We start from the raw sequence: 27,022 nt of genomic DNA on the forward strand, positions 1-27,022 counted from the left end.
CTCTATGATCATATAAATTTGGAAGTTACTATCTTCCACAAATTTAAACCAGTTTCTTTACTGCAGGACTTCTCAGAGCCTTAAACTTGTGTTTTACAAGCTAAACCTCCAGGAAATATTGATAGTATGCCTAACTGTCCCAGTTTGTTTGGCTTTGAAAATCTTGTTTTTGTTGAGCAACTGTGGGACAATATTATATTAACTACATTTCAGAAAACTGAGATTTAGTTGGAATTCTAGACCTTTACTATTTCAAATTGTTTAGGACTTAGGGGCCTTTTGACTCTACCACATGAGCCTTTAGGCCATTCCATCTAGTGAACCACAGAAGAGCTCTATGGGAGAGCATGTTTGGAGACCAGGGTGAAGGAAAATGTTAACCATAGGAGAGGTATAAATAATTGTGCTTTCCCCTGTGCCAGCATGGAAAAAGGTTTCATCATTTTTAGACATATTGTAGGTCTCCATTGTATCATGGTCATTTTTATTTTTATCACTGCATGTGGTGTCCATTTGTTAAATTTAAGGTAATATATCTATGAGGGCATCTGAAACACATTTATCAACTTAAAAAAAAACATACTCAGAACATGAAAAGTACTATGCCAATTAATTATCTTGAATACATCAGAGCAGAACAGATTTTAGAAAGTCACTTGTAAGGTTTTGGCTGTATTTCCTGAAATATTTTTGATGGGATTTTAATGTTTTAAGTCTGACAGCTGCTCCCAAAAATGGAATACTGTTTGTCAGCAAGCTACAGTTAACTCATTTCGATAAATAGGTAATTTGTTCCCTTAGCAAACAGTTGAAAGCATTCACTGACATTTGAGTAGAAAGGAAACATAGGCAATCTGTGGTGTGGGGAAGATCAAATCTTGCACACCGTCTCATCCCAAACTCTAGGAAGGTGAAAAAGACACTGGACACGTAAGGGAAGATTGCTCTTGTGTCTCTAGTGAAAGGGATTAAATTGCAAGTAATTCTCTTTTACCACCTGAGATAGTAAAAATATGCTATAATATGGAAATCTGGTTCCTGTGTGCCATGATTTAAATGTTTTTGACTCCTTTAAAATTCATGTTGAAACTTAATTCCCAATGCAACATTATTAAGAGGTGTGACCTTTAGGGGTGATTGAGTCATGAGGGCTATGCCCTCATGAATGAGATTAGGTACCCTTATAAATGGGCTTGATGGAGGAAATTCACCCCTTTTTGCCCTTCCATCCCTTCTGCCATGTGATGATACAGTGTTCTCCCCCTCCAGAGGATGCAGCATCAAGGTGCCATCCTAGAAGCAGAGAGCAGCCCTCACCAGACATGATGCTGGTGCCTTGATCTTGGACTTCCCAGGCTCCAGAACTGGGAAAAAATAAGTTTCTCTGCTTTATAAATTACCCAGTCTAAGGTATTTTGTTATACCTGCATAAATGGACTAAGACACTTTGTGTGACTTTTTGCATTTACTTTAAAAAGACATAATATCCAGAGCCTCTTTCTAGATCTCATGCCTTCATGCATTAAGAAATGCTCTTATTGTGGATGACATGAAATTCAGACACTTTCTTCCAAGGACCTCTCGGTCAAGACAACTCCTCTTCTAACAATCCATTGATGCAGCTAGCACTTTGCTGGGCCAAATTAAAGACTTTTATTTTTCTCAAGACTTTGGTACTCCCAATTGTCTATCTACTCCCCATGTTAGCCATACAAACACACACCATCAATTTCTGGTCAGGAAAACAAAAACCATCATAACATTTCAAAAACAGAGGTTTTCATACAAGGAATTGGGTGCAAAGGGCATTGTACAACTGAAAGAACAAAAAAGGGAACACTGAGGTAGCCCAGGGAGGAAGCTGCTGCCACTCTAAGGCTAGAAGAAAGGGAAGAAGTGGGGCTACAACAACCTAGGAGTTTGGACCGGGAGCCCCATGGAGTTGGTTTTCAGGCTTCTGAGGAGGGAGCACACCATTTCCTGCAGGTTGTTCCTATGAGGGAATATGAAGACACTGGTTCTTAAAGTATTGGAAATCATCAGATGTTGGAGCCAACAACTGCTGCTAGGACTAACACTGTTTCTGGTCCCACAGTGTAGGAACAGGCAAAAACATAAACTGCCTTCTCCCCTGCACCCACTTTCCAGTATCTCCACAGTACCCCCTATTGGCAGGTTCTATAAAAGAACCACCTAGACAAAAGAGTCTGGAAAATATAGTTTGCGGGGCCCCACAGCAGTATCAAACAATGGAGCATAAGAGAGTGGACCTGGAGCTAAAGAAATCATTAAACAACCAGTCCTACATCAAACTTTCTCTCTCCTTCATAGCTAGTTCTACTCTCTTCCCTCCTGGTCCAAATCTAAACAAAAGGATAGAGGCAAAGGGCTTCCCTAAGCACCAAACATTTAAGTGAATCATCCTGGGTCACAGTGCCGCTGTCATAGTGATAACAAAATCCCCTAAGGAAAAAAGTGACTGACTTTGGGCAAGTTGCGTAAACTCACTGGGCATTAGTTTTTTCTTTTGGGATAAGTATAACTACCTTGGAAAGTAGAATCGAGTGCACAAACAGGTCATCTGAATATGGGGCTTAGCATAGTGCCAGAGCCATGATAGATGCACAGCAAACATTAGTTGACTGCCTTCTTTTCTTTCCCTATTCTGCATCTTTCCTTGTTGAATAAAAGGCTTTGTATATTGTTGCTGGAATTTCAGGCATCAGTAAACACCTATGAGATCATTGGCAGGGAAATGTTGCCTTTTAGCTAGAGAAGTTTTACTAGTCCAGCAGGCCAGACTCTTGTGAGTTCTAAAGAAGAGATACACAAATTGCCTACAAGGATAAATCTATTGTAAGGATATATGGGAAACAGAAAAAGAGGACTTAGCAAAACAATTTCCTGCTCAGGAATATGTAGCAAATTTCACAAGACACTGGGAAATTCTACCGAACTTTACTAGGAACGAGAACCTGTGCTTTCATGTTCTATCTTTTCTTTGCTCACCTGGCATTTGTGTTTTCCAAAATTTGTGAATTTGAATGGGCCCTTTTGTCCGACTAAATATAAAGCATTGCTACTGAGCAGAGTTCACATAATCATTTCAAAGATTATTGGCCTCCCAAACCTAGCCTACCTGTGGTTGATTCCAACACATATACCTTCCCCTTCATAATCACCATGCTACAGCCAACACAGCAAAATTTAGACTGGTGTGTGAAAGGCCATCTAATCCATTCACCAAAAAAACAAAAAGTTATCTAAGCATTGTCTCATAAACCAGGTCTCACTGGCTCTTTCCTTCTATCCTTGGACTTCCCAGGATTAGGTACCCTTATAAAGAAACATTTTCTACTACTCTTCCTTTATAATTATCATGTCCAAAAACCATTTTATCATTGAATGGGGCTTTATAAAACATTCTGAGCAGTGATATACCAAAAGACCACCAAGGTAAGTAAGATTTATAAAACGGAAGATATTTTGTCTTTCAGCCATGTCATCACATGGATCTCAGATGTGGAAAACAAAGAAGAGGAGAAGGGACTAATGCTTCCATTTCTGAACTGAACAATTTAAATGAATGTGATATAACTTACAGAAATAGAGAAAATAGTGATAGAGTTCACTTGTGATGAATTAGTTGTTTAAAGTGGAATAAGGTGCTTGCGAAGTGTCCAAACACATGTTTAGGCATAGAAAGATGATCGCTTAAAATCAGAAAATAAATGAGTCTTTTTTGTTTTATTTTTAATATAATAATTTCTAAACTTTTGTTGTCATAGATCACTTTGAGCATCTAATGATAGCTATGGACAATTTCCTCTGGAAAAAGAAAAGAAAGAAAAATATACAGATGCATATATATCCAAAATTATGTATACACTTTTATGTGATTTCCAGAACTCCCAGGTAAAATTTTTCCCCTCTCCACCTCTCCGCTCCATCTAGTGAAAAAACTTTAATAAAAAAGTCTGAGTGCTGAGTCTGTAAGGCATTAGGACTTAACACTTCTTCATCTTGTAGTTCACCTTCCTCAACCCAAACAAGCTAAAACTCTTTGTGTACCAAATAGCTTATTTCCTAGCAATATTTATGAGAGAAAACAAGAAACAAAGCAGGGCAATTCAATGATAAGAGTTTCTAACCATTGCCAGCAAGAGAAAGACCCAAGGTGTTCATTTTCTCAATTATTGCAATGCTCATTTTCTTGTTGGATGGGCAAAGGCTCCTAAGCAAACCTTGGAGGTAATTGTGTATATCCTGGCATCTACAGTGTGCCCCAAGCCTAGAGGCAGCAACTAGCAATTATATTGCACAGATTAATGTGCAATTGTAAATTTATAAGCTTGATGGTCCAAAGAGGCTCCCTGCTATGTGAGATAATGAATAGGAAATTGTCAGAATAATGAGCCAAGTCAGACCTCACAAGTCTACCTGTGAGTTGAGAGTGATGAAAGAAACACATACACACACACACACACACATACACACATACACAAATGTCTGTCATGTAACAGAATTCGAGTTTGAAAGAGGGAGTGTTGGAATGGAACAGCATAGTGAAAATATTCCTTGTTATTTTTGTTTCATTTCACTCACTGGCCACAGTGTTTGTGGTGGATATGAATACAGTGCTACTTCTCTCAGATCCCCCATCAAGATACCAAGACCTAATCCACCAGCTGCTGGAAGTAGTGCTATCTCTGTGGTCAGCCCTATCAGAATTTGCCATCGGCTGGAGAAAGTTGCCTTGTCCGTGGTCAGGCCACCTTCCCAGGGAGGGAAGGGAGCAGCCAATATTCAGTGACTGATCAATGACAGATTACAAAGACCTGAGGCCTCTCATCATAACAGGACACAAACCAGAAGGGTCAACCCAGCCTCGGAGCCCCTCATGGTGTTGGCTAAAACCTTGGGTGACACTGTGTTGCTAACCGGCTTCTCCCTCTGCCCAGCCCTAGAAGACGTCCTAGTAAATAAATCCCCTGTACTTTGCTTGCTGAGTCTGTTTCCCAGAGTTCAACTTGCAAAAATGTCAAAGATTACTGCAAAGAAATGTTCTTGACACAAGAAATAGCCCATTTATTCAGTTTAACAAATATTTTTTGTTTGCCTACTCTGTGCTGGAGGTGGGGCCTGGTGGGAGGCATTTGAATAATGGTGGCGAATCCTTCTTGGCTGGGTGCTGTCTTTGTGATAGCGAGTTCTCACAAGGTCCAGTCATTTAACAGTGTGTGGAACCTCCCATCTCCACTTTCTCCCTCTCTTGCTCCTGCTTCTGCCATGTTATGTGCTCTGCTCCCCTTTCACCGTCCACCATAATTGGAAGACTCCTGAGACCTCCCCAGAAGCAGATGTCACTATGCTTCCTGTACAGCCTGCAGAACCATGAGTCAATTAAAACCTCTTTTCTTATAAATTTCTTCATAGCAGTATGAGAATGATCTAACATAGAGGTCAACTTGGTTTGATGTAAATACCGTTATAAGTTATCAATACAATAAAGGCAACCACAATCTTCATTAACTATAAAGACAGAGAGTGGTGAAATGTATGAATTACATATAGTAAAGGATGGCCCACTTTTCGAGTGTTATATGGATATAGTTCCAAATGGTGAAGATGGACCCCACCTTAAGCAGACCTGATATCTGAAAACCCAGATTATTATGAAGGATAAATTAGAGACTAACTTTTAAAAGAATTCATTACAGGCTTTAAAAAAGTGTTTTATTAAAAACATGTTCCAAATTTTAAAATATATTTATATTCAGTTTTTTCAGTATATTGTTAAGATCTGTGTTTTAGTACTTGGTGCTTTATTTTTTGTTTCTATCTTCTGGAAATATTATAATTTGTACCACAGTTTTCAGTTTTTTAAGCTATACTTAATATTCTCCTGCCACTTATTAGCAATGTGATCCTAGGTGGGTTATTTACCCACCTAAGCCTCAATTTCCTCTTCTGTGAAATGCAGTTGGGAATAGCTGAGAGCTGTCAAGAAGACTAATGAGAACTATGTGTGAAAATGGAGAAAATACCTAATACAATCCACAATGGTTATTTGTTGTCAGTAATGCAAAGGTTTGATAAAATTTCCCAAACAGAAATTTAAAAAGGAGTATGCCCAAATAATGGAATAAGTTAGAATACATTCAAATCCCTTACAGTTTACATGGCTACATATATTTGAACAAAAAGAGAGTATTTTTTTTAAATAAACCTTTTAACTCTTATTATTTACAAAGAATGCTCTGATGCAGAACAACTCTTTATCCCTTCTTCAAAATAGCCTAAGAAAAAGAACTGTTTTTCAGGTTAAGAATATTTGCATGAGTCCTCTCTACCCAAATACATAATACTCCTTTTACATTTTGGTGCTAAATACAAAAAGGCTTTATGAAAAGAGGCAACAGTCTCACTAAATACCCAAGTATTTTGTACGATAAGGATCTAGCAAGTGTAATAGGCCTTAAATAAACTATCTAGAAGAAACTGTGCTGTGTTTAGTAAATAATTTTGACTACTGGCATCATTTGCTTTAAAGCTGAATTTGCTTAAAAAGCCTCAGGCACAATTTTAGCCGTGTCCCAAAGCACTGTAATTGGGCAATTAGTGCTTAATGATATAGAAGAAGGGTGCAGCACTATCCTACATAAAATTGAAAGGAAGGTGCTGGTTGAGCTGTTAAAACCATGGAAGCATAAATTTTCTGCTGTCAGCATTTCGGGGGTGTGTGTGTGCGTGTGTGTGTGTGCGCGCACGCGCGCATGTGTGTGTTTTAACATATAGCAATGAAAATATATTTCATCTAAAAGTAATCAGTCAGCATTTAGAAGTAAAGATGTGAAAAATGAGAAAAGAGAAACTTCAGTTTTCATATTCAGTGAGAAATCCAGTTGAGTATGTAGCAGATTTAAGTGTTTGGTGAGCTTTCCTTTACTATTTCCTAGTCCTGTTTTATGTGTGATATTAGACTTAAGTATGTTTTCGAGTTTTATAGTTTTAAAACTCTTCCAGTTTAGGACTTTTCGCCTTTATGAAGGTCAAGAGTTCTGTAAAGTTTTGAAACTTTAGGAAATTGTTTCTTTATTCAAACTCTACTTCCACAAGGCCTATGTTGTGACGTTGTGAAATAATCCAATTAAACCAACATTTCAGTGCCATGCTCTCTGCTAGGCACTAGGAACATAGAAATGACATCATATGCAAAGTAGAGACATTCACTGTGGCATTCCTGGCAATGGGCTTTTATTATAACTATAACCCTTTATGCAACTAGTTTATGGAATTAGGTAATTCTTTTGCAAGGCTAATGTGAAATGACCTTTCATACATGAATTGTCCTGAAAAGTGACATCAAACAGAAGCACTAATTTCTATGAACTTTATTTAAAAAAAAAAAAAGAACTACTTTTCTCATGAGAGCAAACTGGTTCTCAGGCATAATTCAGACTAATCCTGGTTTAGAATCCATAGCAGAGATAGGTAGCAGGACTGAAATAAGGCCAGGAATAGACCCTTGGCAATATTAATCATGATGATATATATCGTTGTTAAATAGTTGTATGCTTCAGATAATTATTCAATTTACCAACGTAAGTATAAAGGAATAAAATGGACTTTTAAAATACATTTGGAAACTTATGCATCACATAAAGATTGGGAGACCTGAGGTGAATTCTCAGCTCTGTCATTTATCAACAGTACGCTGCAATTCTTTTAAGCCTCAGTTTCCTCACCTGTGAGTTTGGCATAGCAATGTTTGCCTTTTATTCAAATAACTTATTAAAAAATAAAATAACTTATTTTAGTTCTGTGTACTTTTAGACACAGAACTTATTTTAGAGATGTACTCACTCTCAACTCTGCTGAACCAACCTCAGGTGGTGCTATGTCTGATGAAAAAAACAAATGTGTTAAATTTTAAAAATCAAATCAATAATTAAATGTCTGGATAATAAAAAAAAATGTCTATTTTGAGGCAAAAAGTGGAAACTAAATTTCCAAATTAAGGACATGTGATATGGTTAGGCTTTGTGCCCTTACCCAAATCTCATCGTGAGTGGTAATCCCCAGGTGTTGAGGGAGAGGCCTGGTAGGAGGTGAATGGATCATGGAGACATTTTCCCCCATGCTTATTCATGATAGTTAGGGAGTCCTCTCAAGATCTGATGGTTTTACAAATGACAGTTTTTCTTGGGCTTTTCACGTGCTCTCTCTCATGCCTGCTTCCCCTTCTGCCATGATTATAAGTTTCCAGTGGGCTCCCCAGCCATGCAGATCTGTGAGTCAATTACACCTTTTTTCTTTATGAATTACTCAGTCTTGGGTATTTCTTTACAGCAGTGTGAAAATGAACTAATACAACATGCATTTAGAAACAGCAAATATATGTCAGAGACCAAACACAGTGCTTCCTTCCCTAACGCTTCCCACCTGTTGCTCTTCAGGTATAGGGTTAAGATGTTGATCATCCATCCATCCAAGAGCTAGAAGGACTCTCTGGATAATGGCGATTTGAATATATTCCATGGCCTTATGCTTCTTTTAAATTTTTTAAAAATTTTTAAATTTTTAAATTCAGGAGGGACATGGGTTTGTTACATGGGTAAATCGTGTAATGCTGAAGTTTGGGCTTTAATTGAACCTGTTACCCAAATGGTGAACATAATACTCAGTAGATAGTTTTTCAACACTTTCCCCACCCCACTTCCCCCTTCTGAAGTTCCTAGTGTCTATTGTTCCCATCTTTATGTCCGTGTACCCAATGTTTAACTACTACTTATAAGTGAGAACAAGTGATATTTGGTTTTCTGTCTCTGCATTAAATCACTTAGGATTATGTCCTCTAGCTCCATCCATGTTGCAGCAAAAGACATAATTTTGTTACTTTATGGCTACATCAATTCCATAGTGTCTATGTACCACATATTATTTATCCAGTCCACTGTTGATGGGTACCTAGGTTGATTCCCTGCCTTTGCTACTGTGAATAGTGCTATAATAAAGATGAGAGGGCAAGTGTCTTTTGACATAATGATTTATTTTCCTTTGGGTATATACCCAGTAATGGGATTGCTGAGTCAAACGGTAGTTCTATTTTTAGTTCTTGAAGAAATCTCCAAACTGCTTTCTGTAGTGGCTGAACTAATTTACATTCTCAACAAGAGTGTGTGTAAGCATTCCCATTTACTTGCAACCTTGCCAATATCTGTTTTTTTTTTAGTTTATTTAATAATAGCCATTATGACGGGTGTAAGGTGGTATCTCATTGTGGTTTTGATTTTCCATTTCTCTGATGATTAGTGACAATGAGCATTTTTTCATGTTTACTGGTAGCTTGTGTGTTTTTTGAGAAGCATTTGTTCATGTCTTTTGTCTACTTTTTAACGGGGTTGCTTGTATTTTTCTTGTTGATTATCTAAATTCCTTATAGATTTTGGATAATAGTCCTTTGTCCGATGCACAGATTGCAGATATTTGCTCCAATTCTGTAGGTTGTCTGTTTACTCTGTTGATAGTTTCACTTTTAGTACAGAAGCTCATTAGTTTAATTAGGTTTTAATTGTCAATTTTTGTTTCTGTTGTGTTTGCTTTTGAGGACTTAGTCATAAATTCTTTGCCTAGGCTAATGTCCAGAAGAGTATTTCCTAGGTTTTCTTCTAGAATTTTTATAGTTTGAGGCCCTACATTTAAATCTTTAATCCATCTTGAATTAGTTTTGTCTATAGTGAGAGGTAGGGGTTGACCATGTTTCTTAAACATCATTCTAGTTCCAATGTCCAACTTCCTAGATAGTCTGATTTTTTCCATTAATTAGTTTTTTTCAAAAAATTTGTAATAAAAAGATTGTTTCCTTTTTCTGAGTGACTAGGCCAAGTAAGTACATATAAAGAGTGGATATATTCCAGTAGAAAAGCTAATGTATAGCTCATACCATCCTTTGAGATTCAGATCTCTTTCAAACAAAGGTGTAATATAGTTTTGTGTTAATGTCAAGGCTCAAGATTAAAAGTTGAATTGTCCTTCAAATGACTATCTCAGAGGATTAAATATCTCAACCAGCAGTTTATTATCTGAAATCTCTGGACGTCAGGGAAAATGGTATGTCAAGAATGCCCCAAAGTGGTGTGAAAAATATTGTAAATATGAGCATTTTTCTCAGAAGAGAATCCACTTCTGTCATCAGGCTCTCAAAATGCTCTAAGACACACACCAAAAAAATTGTAAGAACTATTGCCTTAGGCTAAATAAGAATGAGAATTTCAGACCTGTTAAAAATCCTGTAAAAATTGCATTTTTAATATGCCTTTATCCTGTAAAGGACAAATTGGCAAACAATCAGCAAAGGCTGCTTTTCTCTTATGTATTTTTTTAACTTAGGCTTCGCTCTGCAATTTTGAGTGGTGATGAAAAACTATGCATTGAATTGAATCAGTGAGTAGTTCTTCAGCCACTCTGCACAATCCAGACTCTAACTCATGCCATTGCTTAATTGAGCTTTTATTTCTTGGCACAAAAATAAATGAGTGTGAAAGTTTTTTTTCACCCTATATTTAAGATTAAAATGTTTTTAAAATGATTTCTCTGACTGATGCACACTGACATTTTAATGAATTTTTTAAAACATAAGCTCCTGGCTTCCTAGCAAAGAAAGCATGACAGTATTGAAACATTCCAATTAATAAAGCTGTCTTCATTGCTTCAGTTTAACTTTGTTAAAGCGTTTGTGAATGAAAGTTAAAATTCTCTGGAACTGCTGCAAATGCAGTCATTTTGGATTAGGAAAAATATTTCTTTCCCTTTTGACAGCATTTCCTTCTTTGCTCATACATGAAGCTTCACAGAGCCTGAAAATTATCATTCTACCCCAAGCCTATGCATTTTAGAAAGTAAATATTTTCAAATTAAATATAAGGAAGAATAACTCTACAACGTAATATTTGTCTTCAAAATAACGACTGCTGTGGTGATGGCAACAATAACTAACATTGGTATAGGACTTTTCCAATGAAAAGATTTTTGATGACAAAAAGACCAAATGTTTGCTTCTGCCTCCAATCTTCCTCCTGAATTTTTACACATAATGACAGCTATTGATTATACATTTTCACCCCGTGTGTTCCATAATCACCTCAACCTCAATATGTACAAAGCCAAGCCAAGACATTTTTCTAATCAGGCTTTCTACTTTTCCTGCATTCCTAATTTTAGGAAGGGCACCATCTATCCAATCATTCGTACCAGTGGGAAAAGATCCTGGACTCTTCTTCTCCCTCGCCTCCACATTTTATCAGTCATTTAGTCCTGTTAGTCATTCAGTCCTGTCAAGTCTATCTTCTGAAACATATAACTTATCTTTCTCCTCTCCTACTATCTTTAACTATGGTGACATCTTCCTGACTGTCCTCCCTACATCTTCTCTCACGAATGTCCAATCTATTTTTCACAATATTGACAAAGTGATTTTTCCAAAAAATATGTTGTGATGACTAATGCTCCTATGTTTAAAATCCCTCAGTGGCTCCCATTAATTTTAGAACAAAATCTTAAGCCTATAAAATTATAAAAGACTCTTGCCTACCTTTTCAAATTCATCTGTCACTGTTCCTAAACACACCTTGCAAACTAAGAATACTTTATTTTCCTATTATATTATACTTGGCCTCACCTCTTTGTCTTTGTATATGGTGATTCCTCTGCCTAGAACATTCTTCTCCATATCCAACACTTTTCTAAAGTAATTTTCAGATAGGATTTGAGCTTCTTCCTCTCTATCTCTACAGACGGAAAAGTCATGGCAGTAGTAATTGCTACCGGTTAATACTAACAAAAATATTCGTTGCTAATCTATGTTGAATGTTTGTTATAGATGAAGCCCCACGATAATTGTTTTATATGGATTAATTTATTACCAACCTAACTTTGAGATAAGTAATATTTGTATCCTCATATTATAAACGTTGAATCTGTGGCTTAAAGTGGTTAAGAAATTTATCAGAGTTCACCAAGCTTGGAAGTTGAGGAGAATGAGATTTGAATCCAATTAACAGATTCCAGAACTTCAGTTTTTAACCTCTTCACACAAAGTTTAATATAGTTATAGCAGTTGCCCCAGCCTCACCACTCACTACTCCTCAGATTTACCACACCACACACTCCAATTACATTAACCTTGTGATTCACTAAATGGTATATTTTAGGGTTCAGCAGCTTGCATATATAAGGTAGAATGCCCTTGTATTGCTTTTCTATATTTTTCTTATTTTTCAGGCAATCCCCTCCTAATTATTCTTGATCTAATTGGGAAGTGGGGTGGAAAGAACAGGTTACAAACTAACATCATCATTTTTCATGGTAAAGAATTTTAATAGACCATATCTAATAAATGAAGAGATTAAAGATAAAATACAACAAAAACTAAAACTTTCTAAATAACAAAAAATGCTAAAAATAATGGAGAGAAAGCAAATGAAAAGACCTATTAGTGAAAAAATACACATGTATGTAATAGTATATCATAATATAATGGAATCTAATTTAAACATATTGCTTATATCCATAAATGTAAACAGTTTAACATCATCTATTAAAAAAGAAAACTTTTTACATTGTTAAATAAAGCAAAACCCAACTCTATGCTGCATGTGAGAGATAAATCTAAAACAAGATAATTCAGCAAGTTTAAAAAATAAGAGAAATTTGGTAAACATACACATTCCAGGAAAATACAAATAAAAATCAGGTATTATCATCTTCATATCAGGTACAATTCAGGCCAAAAATCATTAAATGATGGCAACTTTAATACCAAAACCTATAATTTACAATGAAAACAAAAGTTGTTAACATTTATAAAGCAAATATAAAGTTAAAAATTTTTATAAGGCAGAACTACAAGGGAAGCAAGAAGAAAACAGACAGAAACCACTAATAATGAAGGCTTTAACACACCTTCCTGTCCAAGACAAATGAAGAGAACAAAACAATAATAAGTATAAACAAAAACTAAAAACTTAATCAGCAAGATAATTCTACATGAATGGATATAAACTGTGAACCCCAGAAATAGAAAACACACATTCTTTCTAAAAATTTACCATATATTAGATCTCAGAAAAACACTAAATTTCAAAAAGATAATTAATAGAAGTAGTAATCTTTGTCGCAATACAACAAAGTTATAAATTAATGATGAAATCAAAAACCAAAACAGTCCCCTCTACCTAGAAACTAAAACCACCTCCTGTTAAGCCACTTAGGTGAAGGAAAAATACTATTGAAATTCACAAAATGGCCAGGGGTGGTGGCTCATGTTTGTTAATCCCACCACTTTTGCTGACTGAGGCAGGAGGATTGCTGAGATGAGGAGTTTAAGAGCAGCCTGGGTAATGTGGCCAATTAAAAAATTATCTGGGCATGGTGGCTCATGCCTGTAGTCCTAGCTACTAGGAGGGTTAAGGTGGGAGGGTTCCTTTAGCCTGGGAGGTCAGGACTACAAAGAGCTGTGGTCATGCCACTACATTTCAGCCTGGGTGGCAGAGCAAGACTCTTGTTTCAAAAAATAATAAATAAATAACAAAACTTATGACAAATAAGGACTACTGCCTATGTTCCCTCAAGACCCAGGGCTCTATGATCAGGCAATGGCAAAACCAGCCAGGCCTGTGTCCTTCCCTTCAAGGCAATGCAGTTCCCCCAGGTCCCAGGGGGGTCCAGAGTTACTGTCAGGAGTCAGGGACTACAGTCAAAAACCTTAGAAGTCTACCTGATGTTCTATTGTATTGCAGCTGAGATGACACTCAAACCACAAGATGCAGTCCTTCCTACTCTTCCCTCCCCTTTCCACAGGCAGAGGAGCCTCACTCTGTAGCCGCTGCCACCCTAGGTTATGAGGAATACTGCCAGATGACCACAGAGGTTCTTTTAAGGGCCAAGGCTCTCCTAAGTCAACATGTGGTAGATGCTTCTTGGGCCTAAGACTCATTTTTCAGGGTAGTGGGCTCCCCTCTTGCCCAGGGCAGGTCCAGAAATGCCAACAAAGAGTCAAGTTCTTGAAATCAGTGACCCCAAGATCCCGCTTGGTGCTCTAACCTCTTGTGACCGTGCTGGTACCAGAAGCCAGCAAGCCTCAGAGACTCACCCAAGGCCTTCAACATAGCACCTGGATATCATTGCTTATTATTCAAGCTTGAGAGCTCTTTAGTTAGCTGGTGATGATGCATGTCGCCAAGACTGGGTCATTTCCTTCAAGGCAGTAGGTTCCCTTCTGGCCCAGGATGTGTCTAGAAATGTTGTCAGGGAGCTGGGGTCTAGAATGGTGGACTCATGACTCTGACTGGTGCCCTATTCTGCTGTGGTTGAGCTGGTGTCCAAGTTGCAAGATAAAGTCCCCCCGACTCTTCCCTTTCCTCTCCTCAAGGGGAAGGAAGGCGTCTCTTATGGAACCACAAACTGTGCAGCCTGGGGTTAGGGGAAGGGTGATGCCAGTACTCACTTGGCTTTCCAGCTGGTATCTCAGTAGTTGTATGCTCCCCCACACTCTACTGTCTCTGGGCCCAGTTTAGCGCTAGGACTCTCCTAAGCATCACCCTCTTTAGGGCCTAGTCTGCTTTTCAAGTTTATTTAGAAACATAGAGCACTGTAGCCCTCAGTAGCCAGGTTTGTGGGAACTCGAGTTCAGACCACTGGGACTGACGATTTCTCCTCCGGCTTGGGCTGGTTTAAATGTACCCTTCATGTGCAAGTGTCAGCTTAGTTTGGTCTGGTTTTCCTTTCTTCTCTAACAGAACAGCATTGAGTTTAATGCATCATAATTGCCTCACAATCTCCCTTCCCCAGTGCCCAGAGAGGCTCTCTGCGCTAAGCTGCTGCTGCAGGGGTGTGGAGGAGGGGTGGCACCAGTCATTCAAGATTGTTTTGTTTTGTTTTTTCTGTCTCTGCTTATTCTATCTTCTGTTTTTTTTCTACTACTAGCTCTTCAACGCTGCTTTCAATGATATAAAATTAAAACTAGGTACTATGAGTGCTCACCTGATTTTTGGTTCTTATGAAGGTGTTTTTTCTGTGTAGATAGTTGTTAAATCGGTTTCCTTGAGTGGGGAGACACTCATGGAGTTTTCTATTCTGCCATCTTGCTCTGCCTCCCAGCCCCTCCCATATACTTTATATTATCTCTAGATTACTTTTTTTTTTTTTTTTTTTTGAGACAGAGTCTCGCTCTGTCCCCCAGGCTGGAGTGCAGTGGTGCGATCTCGGCTCACTGCAAGCTCCGCCTCCCAGGTTCAAGCCATTCTCCTGCCTCAGCCACATGAGTAGCTGGGACTACAGGTGCCCACCACAATGCCCGGCTAATTTTTTGTGTTTTTAGTAGAGACAGGGTTTCACCATGTTAGCCAGTATGGTCTCCATCTCGGGACCTCATGATCTGCCTGTCTCGGCCTCCCAAAGTACTAGGATTACAGGCATGAGCCACCGCGCCCGGTCAATCTCTAGATTACTTATAATACCTAATCAATGTAAGTGCTATATACATTGTTGTTATATCATATTTATTATTTTTTTAATTTTATTTTTTAAATTTTATAATTTCAAATTTTATTATACATTAAAAGGTACATGTGTAGGTTTGTTACATGGGTAAATTGTGTGATGTGAAGGCTTGAGGTCCCAACCATCTGTCATCCAAGCAGTAAGTATCCTACCCACAGGTGGTTGTTTACCCCATGCCCCCATCACTCCCTCCCTCGGGTAGTGGTCCCTAGTGTCTTTTGTCACATCTTTATGTTCATGTGTCCTCAGTCTTTAGCTCCCACTCATAAATGAGAATATGTGGTATTTGCTTTTCTATTCTTGTGTTAGTTCACTTGGGATAATGGCCTCAAGCTCCATCTGTGTTACTGCAAAGGACATGATTTTATTCTTTTTTAAGGCTGCATAGTACTCCATCTTTTTTTATGTTTTTTCCTGGATCTCTTTGCTCCACAGTTGGTTGAGTAGGCACATATGGAACCTGCAGATACAGAGAGCTGACTCTATAACCATTTTAATAGAAGTAAAGAAATTTGTGAAGAGTTTCCAAACCACCAGACTTAGACAGCTTTTTCTAGACAATTCTAAGAAGCTTCAAAATCAGATAGTCCTAATACTACTTAAATTTGTCTGTTGTGTAGGCAAAGAGTAAAACAATAAATTTTTATGAAGATAGTATAGGTTAATATCAAAACCTTAAGAGTGGTAATAAAAATGTCAAATAAAATCTCAGCAAATAGAATGTTATATACTATTAAAAATGCATTGTGGGGCTTATTTCTGAAAAGGCTCATTATTAACAAATACAGTAATATAATCTATTGTATGAATAGAACCAAAGAAGGAAAAAGATTATCTTTGTGTCACAAACATTTTAATTTTAAACTATTCATAATTCAAAATAAAATACTTAATACAATTTAAATTATTGTTTATATTCTCTCAACATCACACAATGATGAGAAAGAGAGCAAGAGGAAGGCCTTGCTTTTCAGGTAAGATGACATTACACATTTATTATAAATTCTTTATAATTAAAAGTTAAATAGCCCTTGAACAGGCAAGTAGATGAATGGAACATAATAGACAAAATAAAGATAGATCCAAGTACATATAGAAATTTCGTATGTAATAAAGGTGGCCAATAAAAATAGTGAGAAAAGTAAACTTTAAAAAATGATCTCCAGACAATTGCATAAAACTTCGTGGGAAAATCAAATCTAATCTATAATTTATACTAGGCACTGTATAAAATACAAATGGATTAGAGATTTAAATATTAAAAAATAAAACTTTATGAGTTCTGTGAGAAAATATAGGTTTCCTTTATAAATAAGGAAAGCTTTAAATCTAGAAGAAATAAAAGGGAAAACTAACACACTCAATAAAATATCATTTTAAAAACTTTTGTATGGTAAAATATAATACGAGCAAAGACTGAAAAAAATTATTAACTATGAAAAATTATTTGCAAACCCAGCACTTTGGGAGGCCGAGGCGGGTGTATCACGAGGTCAAGAGATCAAGACCATCCTGGCTAACACAGCGAAACACCGTCTCTACTAAAAAAATACAAAAAATTAGCTGGGCGTGGTGGCGCATGCCTGTAGTCCCAGCTACTTGGGAGGCTGAGGCAGGAGAATTGCTCAAATCCAGGAGGCAGAGGTTGCAGTGAGATTGCACCACTGCACTCCAGCCTGGGTCATAGAGTAAGACTTTGTCTCAAAAAACAAAAAACAAAAAAAAAAAGAAAGAAAGAAAAAATATTTGCAACCTTTATCTCAAAGGGTTGTATTAGTCCATTCTCACAATGCTATAAAGTACTACCTGAAACTGGGTAATTAATGAAGAAAAAATTTTAATTGACTTATGGTTCTGCAGGCTGTACAGGAAGCATAGGTGAGGAGGCCTCAGGATACTTATAATCATGGCAGAAGGCAAATGGGAAACCAGCATGCACTACACTACATGGCTGGAGCAGGAGGAAGAAAGGGGGAAGCGCTACACACTTTCAAACAACCAGATCTCACAAGATCTCACTCATTATTATGAGAACAGCAAGGATGTAATCCACCCCCATGATCCAATTACCTTCCACTAGGTCCCTCCCCCAACACTGGGGATTCAAGTTCAACATGAGATTTGCATAGGGACACAGAGCCAAACCATATCAGCGGTAATATCCTTAATATATTAAAAATTTTGATAATTTGCAAAACAGAATCAAATCCTTTTCAGGTTCAATATCTTCATTGTGGTGGTAGTTAGATGATAATGCATGACTATACTCATTTGTGAAAATTTATGAAAGTATACATCTATAAAGGATGAAGCTTATTGTAAATAAATTATAACTCAATAAACTTATTTCAAAACAAGAAAATCTAACAGAAATATAGATACTATATATGAATTGACATTTGAAGATGAAGAAATACAGAAGCTGCAACATTTGAAAGACATTCGACTGCACTCATAGGTGAAGTAAAACATCAAAACTATACTGTAATATAATTTTTAACTTATCAGATAGGCAAAATTCCAAATGTATGTCAACATACTCTGTTAGCAAGACTGAGGGAAGACAGGTACTGTCATACACTGTTGGAGGAAATGCAAATGTTATGGCTCCTTTGAATAGAATTTAGTGATATTTAGTGGTATGGTCTGAAGACATACCACATACCAATGTGTCCTACAAGATTTTTATGTTGAAATACTAACTCCTCAGCTGATGGTATTCAGAGGTGGGGCCTTTGGGAGGTGATTAGGTCTATCATGAGGATAGACCTCTTGAATGGGATTAATACTTTCATAAAAAGAGATGCCAGAGAGATTACTTGCTCCTTCTACCATGTGAGGAGATGGAAGGAAGACACCATCTATCAACCAGGAAGCAGGCCCTCACCAGATACCAAATCTGGTGACACCTTGATCTTGGACTTCTCAGCCTTCAGAACTATAAAAATTAAATATCAGTTGTGTATAAGCTACCCAGTCAACAGTATTTTGTTATAGCAGCCCAACTGAACTAAGACACCCAATGAAAGTAAATATGTATTTACTCTTTTGCACATCAACCTCACTTTTAGGAATCTGTCCTGAAAATACACTTGCAAAGCTATGTATGTTATTCTTTCTGACATTTTTAAATAGCAAAAGATAGGAAATAAACTAAATGTTAAATATCTGGAGCATTCACATGATAGAAGACTATGCAGCTGTAAAATGTAAAAAGAGCAAGGTACAGAACAATATACATGACCTACCTTTTGTAAAGAAAGGAGAGGAATACAGATTACAGTTAGAGATAGATGATGATAGATGATAGATAGATAGATAATAGATAGATATAGATATAATTGCTTCATTGTTAAAAAAAAAAAAACAACAAAGAAAATCCTGGAAGAATGAAGCAAAATAAATAGAAAGGATTAACTACTTTCTATCTATAGAAGAAGGGTAGAGGAAATTAGGATGAAGGCAAAAATTATCTGACATACTTTGTAATATACTTTATGTGTTATACTCATGTAATTGTTTTTAATAATCAAGAAAAAAAAGTTAAAATCCCCCAAAAGTAAGTAAAAATAATAAAACAAATAAATGTAACTATATGTTAAGATCATGGCATAAACACATAGAGAAAATAATTATTCCAACTAACACCAGTATTTTCCCTATGCATTTTCAATGAGATATATTCTATGGACAAAAAGAACAAGAAAAAAAACCTTTATTCAGCAGTCTTTTATTAATAACTTTTTTGTAAAATAATGAAAATTAGTAATTTTATAAAAGTCGTTAGAATCTAATGTAAATTATATTTAAATATAAAATCAAATATTTTAAGTAAAATCTCTTAAATTTGAATCAAAAAAATCACTGTAAAATAATGATTTTCCCTCTTTATGGAAACATTGTTTCCTTGCCCTAGTCATTAAAAAATGCTAGAAGCAGTGGACAAATGGTAGAAATACATAGTACCATTTCTAAGATTATAATTTCTAAATAAGTTCTAATAAAGGGAACCTTCTTTCAAAACATCTGATTGTAAGCTTAGGAAAGAAATGTTCACAAGAAGACTGAAATATCTCTAGGTGCCAGTAAGCAAAGATATTGTCTCAGTCTATTCAGGCTTCTATAACAAAATACCATAAAGTGATGGATTATAAAACACAGAAAAGTATTTCTCACAGTTCTGGAGACTGGGGGGTCCCAGATTAAGGCAGTGGCAGATTCGGTGCCTGCTGAAGGCTATCTTCCTGGTTTATAGACAATGTCAAGCCTCTGTCTCATCACATGATGGAAGAGGCAAGGGATCTCTCTGAGATCTCTTGATAAGCACACTATCCCATTCATTTAGCTTCCACTCTCATGACCTAATTACCACTCAAAGACCTCACCTTCAAATATCATCACACTGGGGATGAGGTTTCAATATATGAATTTTGGGGAACATAAATATATAGTCTATTGCAGATACTATCAAGGTAAAACAAGATCATGCCAAAAGAACAGAAGAGTAATAGGGCGCTCGCTGGCCAAAGATGGGCCAATATTAACATCCAAAAATGATTTTAAAATGTTGATTATGTAAATGACATGGTTGATAACACTATAAAGAAGGAGAAGGAATAGAAAAGTAGAAGGAGAAAAAGCAGGATTAGAATGTAGAGAGGAGAGGGAAGAGAAAGAAAGACGAGTAGGAATGGAAGAAAGTGAAGAAGGAAAAAGAAATAAAATTTATTGGACAAGATTTTAAGTTGTTAATGTAGAAACTTTTACTCAGATAAGTAGATAATTCCATCATTTATCCTACCTTTTGGTGTAAAATATATTATAAGATAACAAAATATCACCAGTAGATGAGAGAAAACTTATTCAATGCAGAAGAATTTCAGGTAACGTATGCTGAAGAAATAATAGAATTAAGAAAATAATCAGTTTACAATCCTTAATGAAATAACTGATTCTGGCAATGGTCATTAATGAATCTTAAAACCTTTAGGCATAAGGCTAGTAGGGAATCACACACTCCTGCCATCTTAATTTACTAATGTACTAAAAGTGAGACAACCAGCATTGTTTGATTCCTGGTGTGATGCAATGTGAGATACTCAGCATTAACTACAAAAAATTCTTGACCCTTCCCCCTAAAAAAACACTGAATCTAAAAAAGCCTTTATTCTAGCTTTCAGTCTATAGAAGCAGAATAATATAATAAATGATATTATGAGAATGACTTATTTCACCAAATTTAGATCAGCGGTATCTGAGGTTGGATTCCCTCAAAATAAAACCTTGAGAAAAGGTTTATGGGTTATTCATGGGCTATCACTGGCAGAGAACTGAGGGAGCAACACAAGCACGGAAAAACAATGACGCCACTAAAAGAGTATTATTGAGCATGTGTACTACTGCAAGTCACTTGGGTTAAGTCCCACTAAGGGACTCTGAAATACAGAGTAGAATATATCTCAGAGTTACCCCAAATGAAAATGAGAGATCTAGATTATTTACTCTTACCAGCCATTGGTTGAAGACTGTTAAGGATGGGTGAAGACAGAGGGAAGTGTTAACTAAGGCATGAATGTTGGCATGGCTGGTGGTGAGGAAAGGCAAGAAAGCTCAAAGGCAGAGTGACAGTTGTGATTTTTTTGAAAGCCACTAAGTTATTATTCATGGGAACAGTGAATGCCACAGGAATATGATAGAGCAAAATAGTATTTGCTACAGTGAAATAATCTACAGGAAAACTGACATTTCAATCAAACTATGGGAAAAGGGAGTGAGATAAAGGCACTATACCAGATTAAAGGAGACTTTTAAAATACTTCAGTGAAATAACCAAATCAGCAAGTGGCTTGATTGAATCCTGATTTAAATAAAACAAAATATAACAAGACAATTTGGAGAATTTACATATGGAAACCCATACCCAGGAAGATTCTGAGGATTAAAAAAGTAACTTAATTGGACAAGCTTTATATCATTTTTAAGCCTCAAATGTATTTTAACCTTCTAATATATTGTTATTTTCTAGTATTAAAATATACTTCAATATACCTACTAATCCAGATCTATCAGATAGAACTTTTTGATTTATTGTGAATGGTTTTTGTCTCCTAACTAGAAAATAAGCCATATGGATATAGATGTTATTGACATTTTTATTCACAGATGTATCCTAAGCACCAGAACAATGCCTAGCACATAGAAAGTACTCATTACATATTTATTGAAAGAATAAATGCATTTGGGGATTATAATATCATTCATAGCTATGGCAGCCAATATGTTGTTTAATGAAAATAAACTGGCACTGTTACAATGAAGTGACCCTTTACAATTTAGGTTTAATTGGAAAATCACTCTTCCTTCTAAAACCCAAAATAAAATATACAACTTTTCCACCATCATTGCATGATTTAAAAAATAATGCAGAACAAACCAAGAAAAAGACACCTAGAGATAGGGGTCATAGCACCACAAGAATCGAGCAGGAGTCATTCTCCAGGAGGTTGCAGTTATGAGCAAATGTTTTGCAGGACATATTCAGAAAACGTATGTCCGATTTTATAGTATAACAAAGACTCCCTACTTAAACAGAATGTGGTGCTATGGCACAATTATCTGGAAAAAGTTAAGATTGATAATACAAGCAAGAACATTTTAGAATAAAATAACATGATAAAAGAGGAAGCTCTACAATAATGTTCCAGGAAAAGAACTAGGATTAATTGTTACTTTTATTTTGACTATATTTCCCATAGTATGATTGTACACTATGGTCAGGAGACACTTGGGCTTTATTACGAATTGATCTTATGAAACAGTTAAAATAAAGTAAGCATATTTGTTGCAAATGACTAAATTTAGGATTAAGGTGTTTGTTTTAAAAAATAACCTAGGTATGCAGCCATCTTGAAGCAGGACCCACAGCTAGAGAGTGTCCGGTCTTGCAGCCAGTAGCCTCTGACCGCCTGTATACCTGAGGCCCTGCCATTATGGTACCTGCAGCACCAATAATCCAGCTATCTAGAGCCTAGGCCTAAAGAGATGACCACATCACCTGAACCCAGTGGGCATCCTATCCTTCAGAGAAACAGGCAGACCTCCATAGGAAACTGTACCATTGTCAATACAAATTCCCACAGCCTAGACCAGTGAGACAATCACAGTCATTGCAGATAAAAATTATAGCTGAAGAATCTGTAGAAAGTCCACACTACTGAGTCCACCCAGAACCAAAGCCAACACACCATTATGACCCAAAATCTTGGGACACACCTACACAAAAAGTATTTTCCTATGAAAACTACTCCAAAAAATTGGATAAACTGACTGTTTGAGTAGATGTGCAAATATCAATGTAGAAAGATAAAAAAAACATAAAAAATCAAGAATATGTGACAATCCCAAAAGAAGACAGTAAGTCTTCAGTAACACAAAAGGCTAATTATGAAATGTATGGAAAGGAGTTCAAAATAATGATCTTAAGAAAACTCAGTAAGATACAAGGGAATATAGAAAAACAGTTCTATAAATTGGGAAAACAATTCATAATCTGAATGAGATTTCAACCAAGAAATAGATATCATAAAAAAAAACAAATAGAATTCTTGAAGCTAAAGAATTCAAGAACAAAATAAAAATACAATTTAACACTTCAACAGCAGACTAAACAGAAGAAAGAATTTCTGAACTTGAAGATGGTATTTTAAAATATTTTCTTCAGAGGGAAAAAATAATAAGAAAGAATAAAGATTACAGGACTTATGGGACATCATATTATGTAGAGAACAGTTTGCATTATAGGTGTACAAAAGGAAGAAGAAATGGAAAAGACACATAAAACCTATGTAGCAAAATAATAGTTGAAAAATTACCAAGCCTTGGGAGAGAAATGGACATTCAGATCCAGGAAGTTCAAAGATTCCCAATGAGACTCACCGCCCCGCAGAAAATCTCTCTGAAGCACATTGTAATCAAACTGTCAAAAGTCAAAGATAAAGAGACAAACTTTAAAGCTATAAGAGAATGATGTCATCACATAGGAATCATGATTAGACTGTCAGCACATTTCTCAGCAGAAACTTTATATGCCAGAAGAGAGTGGAATGATATATTCAAAGTGCTGTAAGAAAAAAAAAAAAATGTTAGCCAAGAATACTATATCCAGCAAAGCTATCCTTCAGTGATGGAGAATTAAAGGCCTTCTCAGACAAGCAAAACTGAGGAAATTCATGACTACTAGACTGGTCTTAAGAGAAATGCTTAAGGAAATGCTACAACTAGAAACAAAAAGCCATAATTACTATTATGAAAGTATACAACTAACTACTGCAGGTAAATACATAATCATAATCAGAATATCCCAGTGCTAAAAACCTTTCAATCCTCTAGTATAAAAGTTTAAAGTCAAAAAGGAAAAAAAAAGAACAACCCCAATTAGTGACTAAGCAACATACACAACATAAAGTAAATTAAGGCAACCCAAATCAGAAAGTAGAGGCAAGGGAGAAAAGTCCTGAGTATTTTTATGCAACCAAAGTTATTATCAGCCTAAAATAATATCTTACAGCTACAAGATTTTTATATTAGCCACATAGTAACCATGAAGAAAGAAATTACAGCAGATACACAAATGAGGAACAGAGAGGAAACAAAGATAAGCACCACAGAAAACCACCAAACCTCAGAGTTAAACAAGAAAGGAAAGAAAGAGCAAATGATCTTCAAAAGAGCACCCCAAAAAAACTAACGAAATGGTAGGAGTAAGTCATTACCTATCAATAAGAACCTTGAATAGAAATGAACTAAATTTTCAATTAAAAGATATAGCATTGCTGAATGGATTAAAAAAATAAGACCCAACTATATGTTCTCTACAAGAGACTCACCTCACAATTGAAGACAAACAGATTGAAAGTGAATGGACTGAAGAAGATATTTCATGCAAATGGAAATAAAAAATAAGGAGTAGCCATATTTATACTAGGTAAAACTTTAAGGCAAAAATTGTAAAAAAAAAATACAAAGTTATTATATAATTCAATAAGATAAAATATCAGTTGCAAATATATATACACCAAACATCAGGCATCCTAATATAAAAAGAAAATATTAAATCTAAAGTGAGAGATAGACTGCAATATAATAATAGCAGAGGACTTCAACAGTTCACTTTCCACAATGGAAGATAGTCTAGACAGAAAATCAACAAAGAAACATTGCACTGAACCCATACCATAGACCTAATGGACCTAACATACATTTACAAAACATTCCATGTAACAGCTGCAGGATACCCATTCTTCTTAAGTGCACATGAAATAGTCTCCAAGATATATCATATGTTAGGCTACAAAACAAATTTTAACAAATTTAAGAAGATATAGATCATATCAAGTATTTTTTTCAAACCATAATGGCATAAAACTAGAAACCAATAGCAAGAAATATTCACAATACTCAAAAAACAAAAAATAGAAATATCAAATGATCCAGAAATCCCACTAGTGGATATATATCCAAAAAGAAGAAATTCGGTATGTTGAAGAGATATCTGCATTCCCATGTTCATTACAGCACTATTCACAATGGCCAAGACAGGGAATCAACTTAAGTGTGTATCAATGGATGAATAAAGAAAATATGGTATATATGAGAAATAGAACATTATTTATTCATAAATAGAATAAAATTCTTTCATTTTCAGCAACACGAATACGTCTAGAGGACATTACAAGTAAAATAAGCCAGGAAAAACAAGACAAATATTGTATGTTCTCACCAATATATTGGAGCTTAAAATGTTTATCTCATTAAGGCAGGTGGCAGAATGGTGACTACAAGTCTGGGAAAGGTAGGAGGATGAAGAATAAACAGAGGTCAGTTAGGGGGTGCAAAAATACAAATAGATAAAAGAAATAAGTTCTAGTGTTCAATAGCAGAGTATGGTAACTATAATAACAATAACATTGAATATTTCAAAATAGCATAAAAAAATTTGGAAGACTTCAAACATAAATAAATAAATATTTAAGGTGGTGGAAATCCCAATTACCTGGATTTAATCACTGCACATTGTATGCACATATCAAAATATCATACATCCCCATAAATCATTATTATACATCAATAAAATAAAAATTTTTGAAACCTTACAAAAGTTTTCATGGAAATTATACAACATAATTCTGAATGAACAATACATCAATAAATTAAAATAAGTTTAGGCTGGGCACGGTGGCTCACGCCTGTAATCCCAGCACTTTGGGAGGCCAAGGTGGGCAGATCACAAGGTCACGAGATCGAGACCACGGTGAAACCCCATCTCTACTAAAAATACAAAAAATTAGCCAGGTGCGGTGGTGGGTGCCTGTAGTCCCAGCTACTCAGGAGGCTGAGGCAGGAGAATGGCGGGAACCTGGGAGGTGAAGCTTGCAGTAAGCTGAGATTGTGCCACTGCACTCCAGCCAGGCGACAGAGCGAGACTCCGTCTCAAAATAAATAAATAAATAAATAAAAATAAAAATAAGTTTAAAAAAGTTTTTGAGACAAGGATGAAAAGACATTATGCCAAAACCTATGGGACATAACATAAGCAGTTTTGAAAGGGAAATTCTTAGCAACACTGATGCAAAAAGAAGAAAGGTTTCTAATAAACAACCTAACTTTGCAAATCAAGAAACTAAGAAGTCAAGAACAAATTAAATGCAAAATTGTTTGAAGAAAGAAAACAATACAGCTCAAAAGGGAAATACATAAAATAGGAACGAAAAAAGAAACTCAACAAAGAGTGGTCTTTTTGAAAAGATGAACACAATAGAACTTTAGGTACAGTAACTTTAAATAAAAGGAAGAGAAGACCAAAATAAATAAAATCAGAGATGAAATAGAAAACATTAAAACTGGCATCACAGAAATACAAAGGATCATAGGAGACTAATATAAACTATATACCAATAAATTTGAAAGCATAGAAGAAATGGATAATTTCCTAGAGACACACAACTGATTAAAATTGAATTATTAAAAAAATTGAAAATCTGAAAAAATTAGTATTATGTGAGGAAATTTAATCAATAACAAAAAGTCTTCCATCTCCCCTACAAAAAAAAAAATCATTAGAAACTGACAGCTTCACTGCTGAATTCTACCAAACGTTTAAAGAAGATCTAATACCAATTATTTCAATAATAATATTTCAATAATAATCCAATAATTCTTCTCAAATTATTTCAGAAAAAAATTGAAGAAGAAATACTTCCAAACTAATGTTACAGGGCTAGCAATATCCTGATTCCAAAAATAAATTAGAACACAACAACACAAGAAAAAGCTGCAGGCCAATATCCCTGACAAACAGAAGCAAACATTCTCAACAATATACTAGCAAACTGAATTCAACCACTTATTAAAAAGATCATTTACTATGATCAAAGGGAATTCATCTAGGAATGCAAGGATGGTT

The sequence above is a fragment of the Hylobates moloch genome, unplaced genomic scaffold (assembly GCF_009828535.3).
Source record: "Hylobates moloch isolate HMO894 unplaced genomic scaffold, HMol_V3 SCAFFOLD_19, whole genome shotgun sequence".
In the NCBI taxonomy this organism is placed as follows: Eukaryota; Metazoa; Chordata; class Mammalia; order Primates; family Hylobatidae; genus Hylobates; species Hylobates moloch.